The sequence below is a fragment of the Podarcis filfolensis genome (genome assembly GCF_964270895.1).
Source record: "Podarcis filfolensis genome assembly, chromosome: 2".
Taxonomy (NCBI): domain Eukaryota; kingdom Metazoa; phylum Chordata; class Lepidosauria; order Squamata; family Lacertidae; genus Podarcis; species Podarcis filfolensis.
The window spans coordinates 86,708,069-86,726,547 of NC_139605.1; the positions used below are offsets into that span (position 1 = coordinate 86,708,069).

Sequence of the window (18,479 nt, forward strand, 5' to 3'; positions counted from 1 at the left end):
TCAGTTAATATGTTGGGCATAGGTTACTACATTGAGCAGTATGGCTTGCAAGAGCTGTTCTCATTGCAGCTACACCTGACATTCACACTGGGTGGTATCCAACTACGGTAACTCATTTAATCAGTGCATGGATTTCCGCTTGCACAACAGAACCTTCCCCCCTTTCTTTCCTCATGCACTTCCTAGATCTGTTCTGAAAGTTCCTCCAACTCCCCGGAGTAGGTTTTTGTGGGGTGGGGTGAGCGGGACGGGAGTGTTTCATTGTGCAAGCAGAAATCCTTGTGCTGATGGAACAAGTTAGGTGGATACTTCCTATTTATTTATTTTTTGTAGTAAATTTATTGTTTAGCAATAAGCCATAGCAGCAACAACAAAACAGGAACCTTCAGAGTTGAGCCACAAATTTAGCTCTTCATTTCCTGGTTACCAGTGCAAATAAGGGAACAAAGTAACATAGTTTTCAGATAGCTCCCCCCCCCAATACCTTGTAAATTTTTAACAGTATAGCAATATTCTTCCTGACACTAAACTCAAATATTTTTCAAAAGGATCCTTACAAAAAGGGCTCTGAGTAAAATAATGAACAATATCCTCTATAACTTTTCAACAAAACAGACAGAAATGCTGCTCCAAGGGTAATTTCTTATAGTGGCCATCTAAAAATGCAGAGGACATGACTTTAAATTTTAATTCTGTAAACATGTTCCTACATGGAACTAAGGTAATTCTTTCTGAATAGTTACTTTTCTGATGATCTGGCTTGACACCCTCATTGGATACTAGTTCTTTTCAGGTGTTTGTTTTAGCTGATAAAAGAAATGACTAAGGATAAGTATACCTCAGAAAACATCTCATTGCTTGCTTCTCTGAGATCCACTGCAGGTGCTCTGTTAATGATACCACCTGTGCTTCAGACTTAGACACCAAGTGTTCAAAAGAAAGACATTCTTAGTAGTTGTACCCCAGCTATGGAACTACTCATTGCAAGCTTGTCAAAGTTGAACCATAGACATGTTTTGGACCAACTTCCTTTGATTGGCTTTGGCGCCCACAGTTAAATGAGCAAAGGGTGGAAACATGTCAATGGTGTTCTAATAGGATGTCATATAATTTGCTGTTTTCCTTTTCTTGCATTGCGTACTCTGAACTTCATGATAGTGTGTGTGGATTATAAAACAAAATACAGTGGGATGAACTTTCTGGGCTGAAGGGCAGCCATGGAAGACACAGTGGTGTGCTTGTTTTGTAGAAAGGCTTGTTTTGTAAAGCGCTAAGCCTAATTTATGAAGGGAATGGGTGAACCAGCCATGTGATACTACTAGTATCATTGCTATTAGGAATTCCAGACATCATACAGTTTGTGGAAAATGCCACAGCCAATAAGTTTGCTGAACATGACATGAAGGACAGCCCATTTGAACAGTATATGACTTACTGGGAAGTATCCCTCTTTAAGACACTTAAAGATTCCAGGGTTCCGTTCTTTGCATGATGGGATGTTTATATGCCCTACCACCTTGCAGAGCTGAACCTTTTTTGTTTAAAACAAATCAAGTTGTTTGCATGAAGCAACAAATCTTTATGCAATCCTAGGTCAACTATTTAAATCAAGAAGGCTGTCACTCTGCACACACTCGGAACCACATCAGCATTATTTCTCGGTGTGCTATTTTTTCTTCTTATTGGACATGGCAAATGAAGTCCATCATACAGTTGTGAAGTTACTGGAGCTAAAACAGGATTCTTTTATAACGTGTTGTTGTATGATTGCTGTTCTCTCTCTCTCTCTCTCTCTCTCTCTCTCTCTCTCTCTCTCTCTGTGTGTGTGTGTGTGTGTGTGTGCAAAGACACATGCTCCCCAGCTGCAGGGTGGGATGGGTCATAAATGCTATAATTGTTTTTTCCCCAAGACCTCCCTCCCACTGAATAGTTCTATTTGGCTGATTTTCCCCCCGTAGCTGCATTTTTCCAAGCTGAATCTCATTTTGTTATTTCCTGCCCATATTTCTGACCTCTTTCGTTTCCTTTTGTGGCTTGCCTCTTGTCCATAGCACAGTTCTCTGTCTGCAGCTTTCAGTATCATCTCTGTGTACTGAGTTGATTTTTCTTAACTCTCTATGAAAATATGAATAAAGCTTGACAGCTTCCCTTAGTCTGCCCCCACTTTGAAGACTTTCAGTCAGTTTGTACCTTGGCACTGTTTCCTTATAGTTTAGTTTAAAAACAAAGACCATAAACAGGAGTAAAAGCTCCTATCAAGTACTGCAGTGCGTGTAACTGAAACTGCAACTTTCTAAGCAGTAAACCCCATTGAACAGGGGGAATTATTTTTCAATAAACATGCATAGGATGCCAAAGATACTTTTGGTGCTCGAAAGTGCTTAGTTCACTCTAATCTTTAAGAATGTGACTTGTCCTATCAAAGGAAAACTCACCACTTATGTTTTTAGGGTAGGGATGCCCTTGAAGTTTTGGATTGGAGCCAGTTTTGATTAACTTGCCAAATACATTTTTTTTATTAAGTCAACTGTTCCACCTTGCATAAAGTTCTATGGCAAATGTTAAAAGCAACAAAAACAAAGGAAACTTCTGGTATTCTGTTCTTTTCAGTTCTGATCTCAGTAATGTCCCAGATAGGCATTAGATAAATCGTGAAACTGGAATATATATAGAGTTCTGTATGGCATGGGGAAAATGGATCTCTCCCTCTCCCTCCCCCTCTCCCTCTCTCTCCCTACCTCCTATATATGTGTGTGTGTGTGTGTGTGTAACTAGAACCTTGAGGTCACTAAAATGGTACAGATTGATGGCGGCAGCTCAGCCTTCAAGCAAGAAGAAGTACGGTACTTCTCTAAATAGTGCCTTGCTAAACTATGGAGTTTGGTACAAGATGTAATGATGGGCACCTGCCTTATGGTGGCTTTAAAGGGGTTAAAGGTAAAGGGACCCCTGACCATGAGGTCCAGTTGTGGCCGACTCTGGGGTTGCGGCACTCATCTCACTTTATTGGCCAAGGGAGCCGGCGTACAGCTTCCGGGTCATGTGGCCACCATGACTAAGCTGCTTCTGGCGAACCAGAGCAGCGCACGGATACGCCATTTACCTTCCCGGCGGCGTGGTACCTATTTATCTACTTGCACTTTGACGTGCTTTCGAACTGCTAGGTTGGCAGGAGCAGGGACTGAGCAACGGGAGCTCACCCCGTCGCGGGGATTCGAACCACCAACCTTCTGATCGGCAAGTCCTAGGCTGGTTAGAGTACCGGTAATTCATAAATGGTAAGGCTGTCCATTCTGAAGGCCAGTTACTGGGGTACATGAGTGGAGAGAGTGCTGTGGTGCTCTTAAGCTATATACACATAGTATATTTAAAGCAGGGACGCGGGTGGCGCTGTGGGTAAAACCTCAGTGCCTAGGGCTTGCCGATCGCATGGTCGGCGGTTCGAATCCCTGTGGCACGGTGAGCTCCCGTCTTTCGGTCCCAGCTCCTGCCCACCTAGCAGTTTGAAAGCACCCTTAAGTGCAAGTAGATAAATAGGTACCGCTTTATAGCGGGAAGGTAAACAGCGTTTCTGTGTGCTGCGCTGGTGCTGGCTCGCCAGAGCAGCTTCGTCACGCTGGCCACATGACCCGGAAGTGTCTCCGGACAGCGCTGGCCCCCAGCCTCTTAAGTGAGATGGGCGCACAACCCCAGAGTCGGACACGACTGGCCCGTACTGGCAGGGGTACCTTTACCTTTACTTATATTTAAAGCACATGACCCCCCCCCCCAAAAAAAAGAATCCTGGGAACTATAGTTTAAGGTGCTGAGAACTGTAGTTCTGTGAGAGGTGATTGACAGTTCCCAGGATTCTTTGGGGTGAGTCATGTGATTTAAATGCATAGTGTGTATGATACGCAGTCATATATTGCTTGCGGGCTCCCATAGTCGCCTGGTTTACTGCTATGGGAAACATGATGTGGGTCTAGATACACCTTTGGTTTGACTTAGCAGGGCCTGCTCTTATGTTCTTACTGTTTGTTTCATTAAATTACGGTAACTATAGTACCCTCCCCCCCCGCCCACCTTACAGGACTGAGACTTCTTTTTTTATAACCACCTTTTTGCAAAACAAAACCCAAAACCGCCCACCACATCTCCATTTGAATCCTGTATTTAAATAGTTAAATCAAGAAATGCCTTGACACAATGCAGTTTCTGTCTCATGTGGTAACTTTTGAAACCCATCCAATCATTTTTAGAGTTTTAGGAAATGTTTGTTAACTTAAAAGGGTTTCTTTCTCTTTATAATACATCCTGATCTTGTTTCATCCTCATTAAAACTCTGTTAAGTAGTTTAGACTGTGACACAGAATGGCTTGTCTAAGGCCACCCAGTGAGCGTTGTTTTCTCCCACGTCCAACCTCAACATATTATTTTCTACATACTAGACTGTGAGTGTAATGCTTTTTTTAAAGGTTCATAGAATTGTAGAGTGGGAAGGGACCACAAAGGTCATCTGGTCCAGCCCCCTGCAATGCAGGAATCTTTTGCCCAACATGGGGCTCAAACCCACAGCCCTGAGATTAAGAGTCTCATGCTCTGCCAACTGAGTTCTAACCAGGAATTCTGTTTGGGACTTAAGGGTAAAAGGAGAGTCTTATTTCAGTTCCCTCCCCTGCTTTTCTTTTCTCCCACCCCAACCCCGCTTCCCCAAACAAGGGGGATTTTTCCTCACCACTGCTAATGCTGTTGAGATTTACTTAAGCCACCACAAAACAGGTATGGGAAGGTTTTCACCTAGCAAATGTTCAGTATCAGCAAGCGTTCCTGAAGCATTCCTTAAGTGCTCAAAGTGGTCTTTAGGGAGAAAAATGCCTCAAGTATAAGACAGGAGAAACTAGTCTTTGAACCAGGACAAAAGCAGGTGGGGCATGGTGGGAAATATATAGGGAGCTGCTGGGAATACCTTTTTGAGGGGAAGGCAGATTCAGAGGCCTGTTTTTAGAGTTATTCAAGATTACATGACAAAACTCACTTATTATAAGAACAGAGGTTTTGGTTGTCATTATATATACCTCATATATAAACTATAGCAATGCTACAAATGAAGGCCAAGCAGACAGCACATACAAGTGAAGGTGGAATTGTATGTTAAAAGACAGATGATTCCTACAGTGGTACCTCGGGTTAAGTACTTAATTTGTTCTGGAGGTCCGTTCTTAACCTGAAACTATTCTTAACCTGAGGTACCACTTTAGCTAATGGGGCCTCCCCTGCCGCCATGCTGCTGGAGCCCGATTTCTGTTCTCATCCTGAAGCAAAGTTCTTAACCCAAGGTACTATTTCTGGGTTAGTGGAGTCCTTGAAGCGTCTGTAACCTGAAGCATCTGTAACCCGAGGTACCACTGTAATATTATTTATTTTTTGCACGGGGCATCCGTTTTCTGCTCAGTATATTGCTGCTGCAGCAGCATTGTTTATACTTCCTATTGTAGGACATCCGCATACCAAACCTCCACAGAACAAACCCACGCAAGCCAGATCACAGAGGGGCTACAGTTGGAGAAATGTTGCATTGCAGAATGGTGCCGATGGGGCAAATAGCTCCAGATGGTGCCAGCAATCCAAGCTGCATATTGCAGGCACTTTTTCATCTCCCACTCTTGGTCGCCAAGTAGGCTAATCTGATGTGTGTGTGTGTGTGTGTGTGTGTGTGTGTGTGAGAGAGAGAGAGAGAGAGAGAGAGAGAGAGAGAGAATGAATTTGAAGACAATGGTCTTTTCCCACTGGTGTTCCCCAGCCACTGAGATTTGGAGGCACACTGCCTTTAAACCTGGAAAGAGCACACAGGCACCGTGACTGTAGCCCAGCAATGAATCTGAATGTCAGGCATGCTCTTTTGATTTGAGAGAGATGCACTGGAGGTGGAGGTGACAGAGAGCCAGGCAGAGAGAGGTCTGTGTGTAGTGTGTGGTTTTTGTGTATGTATGGTCTGCGTGAGAAATAAATGTATATATGAAGTGCATATATGAATGAGAAAGAGATGCATGTTTGTGCATGTGCTATGTGAGGGAGAGAGTATGGTGTGACCAACCGGTATATTATTTTCCCCTGGTACTGTGGACTGCTCCCTATTGGATTGTAACAACACAGTTGTATATGTGTGAAATCAGTATTATGTGATCTCCAGGCAGGAACGGACTCCCCTTCATTGGAGGTTTTTAAGCAGAGGTTGGCCTGGGACTTATCTGTTGATTCCTAACAGCAAGCGTTGGCAGGCTGGGCTCCCTCAGCCGCTTGCTTGCTTGCTTACTCCAAGGCCACCACAGCTCCTGTAAACTGGCATACCCTGGTCAGCCCCAGAGGCACCATTTGCCTAGGGAGCTTGTAGCCAGGGTTGCTGCAACAAACAGCTGCGCAAGCTTTTGGGAGGCAGAGACACCAGAGGACCTCAGAGGAGGGACGGAAGGAAAGAGGGACAGAGGCCAGTGTTGCCCGCGGCATCCCTGACCATCATTCAAGGCACCCCAAGGTGCCACGGCACACTGGTTGAAAACCACTGATTTGACTTATAAAATGTTGATTAAGAACCCCCAGAACCATGCATATTTTACCTCACTATGTGGTGATTTTGCCTTCTGAGGAATGTGTTCATAGTCACGTTCCTATTTAGTTACTTTTGTTGTGTCATAAGTTGCTCTCTGTTTTGCCTTTGTCCTCCTGAAAGTTCAGTAAGTTGAACATACTTCATGCCATGGTGTGAGTGTAACATCAGTACCCAAACATAGCACTTTTCAATGCATTCACTCTTCAGAAATAAGATGTGTTGTATTTGAGAGGATATACTCCAGAGTATGTACTAGGGACGCAGGTGGCGCTGTGGGTAAAACCTCAGGGCCTAGGACTTGCCGATCGTCAGGTCGGCAGTTCGAATCCCCGCGGCGGGTGCGCTCCCGTTGCTCGGTCCCAGCGCCTGCCAACCTAGCAGTTCGAAAGCACCCCCGGGTGCAAGTAGATAAATAGGGACTGCTTACTAGCGGGAAGGTAAACGGCGTTTCCGTGTGCTGCGCTGGCTCACCAGATGCAGCTTGTCACACTGGCCACGTGACCCGGAAGTGTCTTCGGACAGCGCTGGCCCCTGGCCTCTTAAGCGAGATGGGCACGCAACCCCAGAGTCGGACACGACTGGCCCGTACGCGCAGGGGTACCTTTACCTTTACCTATGTACTAGTTATTAACACAATTCTCAAAACACAATTATTATGCCCTAGTTATGAACACCATTCTCAAAATTGAAACCCGTGTTATGATGCAAACAAGACAAATAATGATAGGAACGAGGCAATTTGGTGCTTGGAGATTTTTCAGAATGCTAAAATAGAGCTTATAGTGGAAATCTTCTCAAAGGTACATAAAAATAATTTCTATATTGAATCTATGCATGTTTAATACTACTGATTATAACAGCTGCACTGTTGGTATTGATCCAGGACTAAATATAGCCAGTTCTAGCCATCATGTGAATTGTGCTTTAGACGAACATTTCATAAGGATAGATGGGGGAGAGTGAGGTCCTTAACTAGACTAAATACTCCCATAAACCATATTGTATATCCCTTTACTTGCTTCCCATATAATGTAACTTCTTTTAAGGCCAGAGGATCAAGATAACATAGGGGAGAAGGCTAAATAAATTGGGTGGGGTTTTGTTTTGTTTTTACTATCTTTTAATTTTGAAATTCTGGTTTAAAATTTAAAATACAAGGGTATAAAGGCCTAGATACACAATATCTTAAGCTGAATCATGAACAACTATCAAACAGCTGCTGTCACATAGAAAAAAAGAGAAACATGGGGGCGGGTTGTAGGGGGTGACGACCTTCTGAGGTTAGCGGTACAGTGCTTTAAATATTTATTCAGAATTAGTCTCACTTAGTTCAGTCAAGTAGGTGGGTATGGGATTACAGCCAGGCTGAGCAATGGATTCTTGGCCACACATAACATGCTCTTTGCTAGTATGTACTCCCTCCCCCCTCCGAGCTTTCTGTGGTTGTAGGTGCTGTCTAGCTGGCTGGTCTCCCTCTGGACCTGGCAGAGGGGTATTTAATCTACTTCCAATAGCCGCTCAGCCAGCCTTTGGCTGACTTCAGGGTGGCTGCCTTTAGCATTGTGTTATTTATTTATTTGTTGAATTTACAACCTGCTCTTCCTCCCAAAAGAGCCCAGGGCAGCATAATACTTTATACAGTAACAGCACAGTTCTCTATATGTGCACTCAGTAGTAAGTCCCACTTGTTTAGGGCTTACTCCCATGTGAAGACTTAGTCATGAATTGTCTTCATTGCCGTGGGCTTCTTCCCAGGCACTTCAGCGGAAGCATGAGAGTATACCATGCCAGGATACTCTACTGAGCCCATGTAGGTGATCTTGCACTATTTTATGCCTTCCAATTACCTGAGCTCTGCAGTGCATTCAGTTGCAAATTATAAATTCTTATGAGTTAATATTATGAGCTGCTCCGATAGTCTTCAGACTGACAGAAGCAGAGAAAAATACTAGTAATAAATAAATATGACTCTACCAACTGAGCAGCAGAGATACTAACATTCCATTTTATAGAGGTACCATATTTTTTCCTTGTAACCGTCAGCTTGTGCCTCTGAAAAATCCTAGACTTAGCTGCCTTCTGTGTATGGTTACTCAGAAGTAAATAAGAGTGCATAGGATCAGTGACATTGGGCAGAAGTTTTGCCAAGATGGGATATCTTTTCCAGTGCTTTATTGTTCCATGGAAAATTTTCTGTTTCATAAGTCCGTTAGTAACAAATGATTGAATGCCCTTTGCAAATACAAAATTAGGCAAGCTTGGCAGTTTCGAACGTGCAATTAATGTTTTTCTGCCAGTTCTCCCAAGCATTGCCTTTAATTATTTACAAGTACTACAAAAACATTTTGACATAGTATAACATTCAAATCATATTAAGCTTGCTTTAATTTCCCCCGCCAAATATTCCAGGTGTACTGGGACAAAATGTTAACATGGGGTACTTTTAAAGCTTTGTTTACAAATCACCAGTAAAAGAAACATAATAAATTACATCACACTTTCTAGCGCATCTGGAGATTTTCCAATGCAATTCACATTAGCCTAATTTGTATAGGATCACCACCACCACCCCGGGCAAAAAAACTCAGATTGCTGCATAGGATTGCAGGTTCTTCAACCTTCAAGGTTGCTTAATGATATCCTTGTGTATATACAGAAGGAGCCAAGCAGAAATTTGTCTCTTGTCCCTAAGCAGTTATCATTCTGCAGTTCATGTGAGCTGCATTATGCTCCTAGCTTGTATAACCATCATATTCAGATGCAAACCAAAATGTTTTTATGTGTTAAAAGAATCCACCAATAATGCAATTTCTTCAGGAAATACATGAGTTCCAAAATGGGAAACTTAATTTAAAGCTGTTATCTAAATTAGCCTTCGTGTGTGATTTTAAATCTGGAATTTAAAATCAATCCACAGGGAAATATCAAAGAAATGAAATAAGGCTTTTAATATTTCTAGGAGGTGCCCTCAGAAATTTATTCAGCCGATACAGTAGTTTTGGTACCTGTTAGCTGGGCAGTGTTGTTAACCTTGTTAAAAAATGGAAGGCTGGTGGCATATCTAGGAGTTCTTTTTTTAGTACAGCTGTTGATTCTCACTTCAATATGGTACAATATGTCCTTTCTTCTGGCAGCTCAAGTGGAGCAGACAACAGCAAAGGTTGCTAGGTTCTTAGCTGGGGCAATCAGAATAAGGTCCATTATCTGACTGTTGACTCAGGACCCCAAACTGTGCTTTTAAATTTAATTTTCACTTTCTTCTGTGTACAGTGGTACCTCGGGTTACAGACACTTCGGGTTATAGACGCTTCAGGTTACAGACTCCGCTAACCCAGAAATAGTACCTCGGGTTAAGAACTTTGCTTCAGGATGAGAACAGAAATTCCATGGTGGTGGTGCGGCGGCAGTGGGAGGCCCCATTAGCTAAAGTGGTACCTCAGGTTAAGAACAGTTTCAGGTTAAGAATAGACCTCCAGAATGAATTAAGTTCTTAACCTGAGGTACCACTGTATATTGTAATGTTCTCTTGTTGCTATGGCCATTGGCTGAGGCGAATAAAGTTTCTGTTCTATACTATGATACAAAAAGAAGTAACATCCATTAGCACACCTCTGCCTTATGGGTCAGTAGCTGCAACATTAGAGTGAAGGGTGAAGTGTAACATGGAGTTTAAAGTATTATTTTTCTCTACCAAATCAATGGACAGATGTAAGTAAGGCAGTGACTAGAAACTACTTTTGACATGGTTTGTTCACAACGATTCCTATCATTGCTGCACCTCTTCAAATTACTTACCAGGGGCAGTTTCCAGAGGGGCAGTCTGTTACAGCAAAAACAACAGAGTCTTAAGATGGAGCAAATTTATTATGCCATACACTTTTTGCCAACTGCAGTCCACTTCACCAGAGGTATAACGTATCATCCTAAATTCTAGAGGCCCTGACTGAGGTCAGTAGATTTGTGTCATCTTACAGGGTTTGCTGATTGGAAGGTTGGCGGTTCGAATCCCTGCAACGGGGTGAGCTCCCGTTGCTCGGTCCCTGCTCCTGCCAACCTAGCAGTTTGAAAGCATGTCAAAGTGCAAGTACCGGTAGATAAATAGGTACCGCTCCAGTAGGAAGGTAAATGGTGTTTCCGTGCACTGCTCTGGTTTCGCCAGAAACGGCTTAGTCATGCTGGCCACATGACCTGGAAAAACTGTCTGCGGACAAACATCGGCTTCCTCGGCCAGTAAAGTGAGATGAGCGCCGCAACCCCAGAGTCGTTCACGACTGGACTTAACTGTCAGGGGTCCTTTACCTTTTTTATTATATGTCATGAGTGATTAGGGAATTGGGTGATTATAGCATGGCTGCAACTCACGATGTCTAGCCAACTTGGATGCAACACCCATTTACTTGAGGGGCCAAGATCTTCATGAAGCCAATGCCCGTACCCAGTGTGAATTGGACTTACCTGGACTCCGCACCCCTCCCCCACTCCAGGCACCAGTAAGTAGTTCAGTGTGAGCAGGACAAGGGTGTGCTTCGCATTCTTGATTTGCATACTTTAGCCTGTTTTGTGCTAGAAAGGAAAGCATGCAATAGGTGTAGACATCTTTGGGCCATGACTTCATTGAAGGCACTCTGAAGCTTAGAAGCCTAGGGCTTGAATCCCATTTTTCTTGCAACTCCCACTTCCCAAATTATGGGGAGTTTCAATTTATGTGCAACTATGTTGCAGGGACAAGAAGTATGGGAAAATGTAAAAAAAATGAGACTACTCACTTTTTTTAGTTGCATTAGGCAATGTTAGTTACTTAAAACAACAACATGAGGAAACTTCCTCTTAATTATGTGTTGTGCCTGCCCTTTTTGTTTCAAAGGAACCAAAGGTTCAGTCACTCTCCCAGACTCCTTCAGCTTCACTATTATGGTTTTTTGGCAGCTGTATCGTATATATTGATCTCCCAGGAATCCTTTTTGACATTTGAGGGGTAATCACATTAAAATTTTCTCACCAAGATCTAAAAATAGCTCTTTTAGTTTCTGAACTCTTGCTGACTCCTGTGAATTTTCTGCTGCGGCTTTTTTCTTTTCTTTTCTTTTTTGGTTGCAAACTTCACCATTGCATTTATGGAAGCTAAACTGAAGCCAAAAATCACTGAACATGACAGGGCTTCCACTTTGCCTTTCCCACCTGTCAGGGCTGTTGACACACTTGGGATTTGTGCTCATGATCAGTTGCCTTCCGCTAATAAACCATGAATAGGCTTCGTCCTGTCATTTTGTTTATACACCCAAGGATCAAATCAAATGCTAAAGTAAATTGAAAGAAAATCATGAACCCCTGTGAAAATCTGGAAACAATCTTTGCTTGTTTCTCAGAAATAGTAATCATGTAAAGGAGAGTTGTTAACCCCGGCAGTTTGGGGTAGCTATGGAATTCCCATATGGAATTCAGTTTCACAAAGTCTCGCAAAAGGTAGCACTTCTAGACAGTGCAATCCTGTGCATGTTTACTCAGAAGTAAGTCCACAACTCACTCACTAATAAAGTAGGTTTAGGATGGTAACCTGAAGCTCATTGTTCACGTAGACTGGGATGTTTGCCATAGGGGTTAAATAGATAAGAGTTGTCATATTATTTGGAATCCTCTCCATATTGGGGCCACAATTGTGTATGAATTGGGGAGGGGAAATTCTGACTTCCTCTTACAGCAGCATTATAAACTGAAAGTAGGCTGTTGTGTTCTTAACGATTCTTCCTCTGGTCCCCTTCTTCTCCAGCTCACACAGCAGTGAATCCCGTTGTGTATTAGTTGTCGCACTCAAAATTCATTCAGGACAGACATCTAGTTTGTCTCATCTAGTCACCACAATTTTAAACAAGTGGTGCCTTCCCTGTTGTCTTTTTGTGCCATACACATGTCTGTTCAGTTGAAGCTGAAGCCTTAAAGAAACAAGCTTGTATGTAGAACTCTATTCTAGACACTGTTTTACCTTATAGCAGGAGTGGGGCTCCTCCAGCCCACAGGGCAATTTTGACTCATGAGGCCATTTTCCCCAAACCATGGCCACCTACCCATCAGCTTATGTCACTGGTGACGTCAGCTGATGGGTGGAAGGACAGGTTTGAATCCTGCATTGGCAGCCAAGGTAGCAGGATTTAATCCTTCCTTGTTGGCTGAGTGGGAATTAAACGCCTGTGCAAAAGCTCTCTTTGAAGTAGCTTGCTTGTGCATTTGCAGGGGCTTTGAGAAGTCCTGTGTTCTTGTTTGAGCCTCCAGCGTGGGGGCTGCCTTAAAGCCTTGGGCAAGCCTGCTCCCTCCTTCTTTAAGTTACTGATCTCAGAAAATTAAGGAGGAAGTGTGGGGAGACTTGGAAAAGATTGGGGGGGGGGCTTAAAAGGGGAGACTGGCAAAGTACAAGGAATTTTGAAAGCTGTCGTTTGCCTCATTGCTTTAGTCATCTGGAGCCATTGGCTTGCATGAACCTCTAGTTTCCTCCGCTTTCTGCTTCTGGCATTTTTGAATCTTGATTATTAGCTCTGCCATGGGCCATTAGGCTGTGCTGCTTGCTTGACTCTGCCCTCCAAACCCACCCGCTCATGCACAGAAGTGTCACTGCATTTCCTCTGTAAAATATTGGAAGGTAGGCAGCTGCCTCTTAAACCTAGCATGTTTTAAAGTGATGGATAATTCCTTCTCCATATTCTCTTCTCCCCCAACACCCACCCCAATTTACTTTCTCTTGCAAGCGAGCAAATAGAAAACAGCTCAGCTTTTTCTTCTCCACTCCACTTCCCCAGTGGCACAGTCAAATGAAGGAAGCAGTTGGCAATCTTCTTAGGCAGACCAAGGAAGGAGAGAGGGTGGGAGGGAGGGAGGAGGAAGACGGAAGACCCTTCCTTTAATAAGGGCTACTACAGGGTGAGAAAGAGAGCAGTTGCACAGCAAAGCACTGCTGGCTGGGGCAGAGAGAACCAGGCCCTCTGCAGCCATTCAGATTCCATTTGTGCTCTTGCTTGAGGCTTGTTGGCGACACTAGGAGAAGCTACTGTGCTGCTGACCTCGTTCTCACGAACAGTAGATGTGGAAGTAACCTTGAGTCTGGAGTGCAGGTGGGTGCTAAAATGTTTCTTTGGACAGAACTGCAAGCATGCTAAGTAAGGGGTAGCCTAGGTTACTGAATCCTTCCCACCTTTCGATCTCTACCTACCGTCTGAAAAGGTATAGGCCTGCAATAGATATATTGTGCTTATCAGGCTTATCTCTCAAAAGAGGCAGCCCTGAATTGATCACCTGTCTTTATTGTGCAAACAAACACCCTTTCCTCTATATACTGTGCTTCCAAGCCACTTTTAGTGTTTTCATATGGATTTTTGATGCGCATAAAACCAAATTTGTGTATGCACTGTTGCACAACTGAGAGATCCTTAAAATAAAATAAAATGTGGGGGTGAAGTCTTGCATATGAAATGTCTTTGCATATTGCTGGATGAAATGTATATAAAAACCAGGCTCCTCCAAGCATACAGTGCTTTAGAGGCAAATGCTGTTTCACAGAAAGTGGACTCTCGAGACTCACCTCTGCATCTGGTTCTTTTCTCTGGAGGGCCGGTTGTATCAAAGTTTAATCTTATGCAACTCTTTCCTGTTGGGCTTCCCAGTTCTGTTTAGATACACAGACAACTTTGAACCGGAGTGGAGAATCTGAAATTCCAAGCAACACCAATAACTTGACTCTTAACTTCCTATTCATACTCATCCATCTTTGTGTCCTGGCCTAATCTGTGGAAGGGAGACATAGGTTGGGTTTACCTTTGCCTCTAGTGAGGCTGGATGTAGATTTGGTGATGCCTGACTCTTCCCTGTTACTGCAGCCTCTGGGCTTTAGTCAGGCATAAAGGCCACATTCTTTAAAGGGCAATCTGTTGGGGGCCACATACTGGGCCACTCTATTTTCTTTCTTTTGGCTATCTGTCTTCTCTTTTACTGCTATGTTCTCTCTCTCTTTCCCTATGCAGCAGGCTGTGTGTTGAGGGACAGGTTGCTCTTGTCAGGAGTCTTATTCCTTGCAGAGGACTTTGCCCTCCCCCTCTTTCTAGCCCTCCACGACTTCCCTCTCCTTTCCCTAAGGGGTCTCTGCTCCTGTGAGCACTAGCACTGCATACAAATTGTGGCTTTGAAGCACATTCAAAACACATTCTTCCCCTCAAAGAATTCTGGGCGCTGTTGTTTGGCCTTCACAGCATTACAATTCATAGCAACCCTTAACAAACTGCAGTGCCCAGAGTTCTTTGAGGGGAGGGAATGTGTTTTGAGTGTGCTTTAAAGGTGGGCACAGCCTAAATTGGGCTGAGGGCCACAGGTTGCCCACCTCTAGCTTAAGTAGATCAATAACGCCCCAGCTGTACCTTATCATTGGTAGAATATGTCCACACGTCTTCCACAGCAATGTGTGGGACTCTCAGTAGAGGAACTGTACAGCTGCTTGCCATTCCTTAACCACTTTCACTCTGTGTGCCAAAACCTGAGGGAAAATAGCCCGCAGACAATGGGTTGCAAGCAAGCACTCTTACACTTTATCTGCAAAATAGGGGGTGCTTCCACGCACAACAGAGCACTGTGCTGCAGTGAGAGCCAGTGTGGTGTAGTGGTTAAGAGTGGTAGTCTCGTAATCTGGGGAACCAGGTTCGCTTCCCCGCTCCTCCACATGCAGCTGCTGGGTGCCCTTGGGCCAGTCACACTTCTCTGAAGTCTCTCAGCCCCACTCACCTCACAGGGTGTTTGTTGTGGGGGAGGAAGGGAAAGGAAATTGTTAGCTGCTTTGAGACTCCTTCGGGTAGTGATAAAGCGGGATATCAAATCCAAACTCTTCTTCTTCTTCTTTGCGCTGCATAGGCTGCTGGCCTGGTGGCATCTGCTGCAACTAACTCGTACAAGAGAGGGTTGGCCCTGCCATGCAGCAATGTGAAATAGTTGGCCTTGTGTTGATGTTTTGCACCGGCACTGGCAAGAAACGAAAAGTTATCACTCAAAGAAATGAAAATCTGGAAAAGTCCTGAGGAGAGGCTGCAGGTAAAGAAAACTTGAAGTGGAACAAAGCCCTTTTGGTCTCCAGGGACTTGGAGGGCCTTTGAAAGCTCTGGCATTTGGGCTTGCAATTGAGTGTGTTTGTTATAAATGCAGGCTTAGTTTAGCATCCATTCAGTTACTGAAGAGGACCATATAGAAAGCCATGTGCATCTAACTGCAGGTCTCCAGACCCAGGTTAAGTTGATCAACCCCGGCTTATGAAGCCTGGATGTGCCCCCTGTTGGGTGATGCTGTGGACTCCCTGAGCGTGTGACGCAAGTCTTAGAGCTCTCACTTTGCAGCTGCCCTGGTCTCTCTGCCTTGTGACTCTGCTGAAAATCAACCAACAACGAGCCTATTCTCCAGAGCTCAAGAGGGCAACAAAGCCCTTTAGAGGTGTCCTGCTAACGCCATAGAGTGCGTTTGTGGCGAGAGTGGTATGTGCAGTCTGGGCTTGGTACATCTCTCATTCATTTGGGCAAGTGACTCTTGAAAGGGTCATCAGGGGCTAAGCTGCGCCATCATGTTTGCTCCTCTTGGGTTCTCTCCAACTGTTCAGCTGCTGAATGCCACCCAGTCATAAACACTGCAGCAATGCCAGGCTTCTGTTTCTGTTGCTCGTCTTCAACATTGGCAAAACAAGCAATATTCATCCCAGGTTGGGTCCGCTCTCTGGAGCTGAGATTCCTAACAGGGTCATTTTGTTCAACTGTGAATTCTTCTACCAACTGAAAAGAATCTTGATTTGAGTAATCGTAGATAGAAGTTGTTGGTTGCTATAACAACACGAGCATATCTATTTGGGTGCTCACATGATCCCTGTTCCAGTTTCTAAATATAAGCCCAATCTCACACGGTATATCTGATGCCATGGAAACCAAATGTTCTGTAAAGATGCAAGGAAGAACCAAAATTTCAGCAACATGAACATTTGAGGGTGATTGATTGGGGGGGAGGGGAGAGCTGGTCATTGCCACAGTCATAAACTGCATGGTACATACAGGACTGCCCATGGTTTGGGCATTCATGTTGCATGAGCACACTTTTCACGATGTTCTTGTGTAATTTCCAAGTGTTTATCTTTTCTCCTGACCTGACCAGTATGCTATTTTATATGGAATCAAATAATTCTGGATTTATGTGCTTCAGGGATGGGAAACCTGTTTCCTCCTAGACATTTCAGACTCTCACCAGCCGCAACCAACATAGCCATTGGGATATGATGGGAGTCTAACAGTTTCTGGAGGGGCCACAGGTTCTCCAGGACTATGCTGGCAGCAGCTCTCCAAGTGCAAAAGGCCTTTCTTTTGCAGTCCTGGTCCCTGAGGCCCTTTCTTCAAGAGGGATGCTGGGAACTGAAGTTTGGATCTTCTACATACAGAACACATGTTCTCTCTCTGTCCTGTAGTCCTGCTCAGCCCATTCAAGCACTTGGAATTATAGGCTGCAAAGGAACTAGGTCATTTAGTGCAGCTGTTTGACCTGTTTCCATTTTTCAACATCTCTTAGCAGCGCAGCCTGTGTCAGCTACATTGAACCGTGCCAAAGAGAGGGAGTTAAATGGAACCAGCTTTATCATGCTAGAATTCTCTGGAAGACAGTAACAAGTTATATGTAATAAAAAATATACTCAAGGTTTGCAGTCATTGTTTTGCTGGTAAATTGCAGCTAACACAACCATGCACGATTTTGATAGGTGTTACATTTGTCTGTGGCCTTTTTTGTAACACTGTTTTCTTTTCTTAAACAAAAAAAAAAGTTGCCTGTTACAATGACTCATATTTTGCTTTTATTGTGCTGCTGTTATTGTATATACAGTAACACCTCTGCGAACGTCCACCTTGTCTAGTGTCCATTCCAGTGAACGTCCGCGGCAAACCCAGAAGTACAGACGTGCACATAAGCGCTAAATCGTGCTTCTCACGTGCGCATAAGTGCAAACGGCTCCACACGCAGATGCGGCGCTTTGCCCTGCGTCCTTTTCAGCTAGGGGCTGGGGCTCCGGAACGGATCCTGGCCTCAAAACAAGGTACGACTGTACCAGCCAGAGATCTGTCTGCATCAGAGGTAGCCAACCATCAGAAGTTACCTGCAATCATTTTATTTATTTATTTATTAAACATGTGCCCCTCCCTTCCTCTCAAAGGAGCCCAGGAGACATCAAAATATTGAAATTTAAAAATTTGTGCAATTTAAAATAAAACAAGCATATCTGTTTTGAAATGTTTTAATCTAAAAACATTTAAAAGCAATCACCTTCACAGTTAGCTAATTTCAAGGTTGCCGTGGTTAGTATCTATTAGCAGTCCAGTGCCTGGGTAAATATCAATTTATTAAAATGTCTCCTGAAAGTGGCTTCCGTGCTGATTGTAGGGCCTGGGATGGTTGAACCTTGACATACTTCAGGGGCTATGGACTCAAGCCGTTTAAGGTGTTGTGCTACTAGCACTAACACATTGAACTGGGCTCACTGGTAGCCAGTGCAAAGCTGTCAGGACCGGTGACACATTATCCAGCCAGGTTGTCCTTCTTTCCAACCTAGCAGCTGCCTTTTGCAACTTCAAGGTCAGCCCCATGTAGTCTAAGAGGGAGGTCTCCAGAGCATAGGCAACTGAGGCCAGGCTCAGTCCTTCCCCTCAGTCTTAGTAATTAGTTCTAAATTTGCAGCATGCGCACAAAAAATAGCTAATAATAATAATAATAAATTTTATTTATATCCCGCCCTCCCCAGCCAAAGCCGGGCTCAGGGCGGCTAACAACAATCATATAATCCAACATTCTAAAAACATTTCATTATAAGAATTAATTAAAATCAAATAGATGGCAACCATTA

At 43.9% G+C, this 18,479-nt stretch overlaps 1 protein-coding gene and 1 long non-coding RNA gene across 4 annotated transcripts in view; both read left to right on the top strand.

Moving 5' to 3' along the window:
* The window catches only part of GAS7 (growth arrest specific 7), a 139,530-nt gene that overhangs the window by 29,033 nt on the left and 92,018 nt on the right, over positions 1-18,479 (top strand). The window lies entirely within an intron of this gene.
* On the top strand, positions 10,014-17,280 carry LOC310755357. The gene is made up of 3 exons (XR_014544328.1): positions 10,014-10,297; positions 15,473-15,649; positions 17,156-17,280. It is a non-coding gene; the product is annotated as an uncharacterized lncRNA (long non-coding RNA).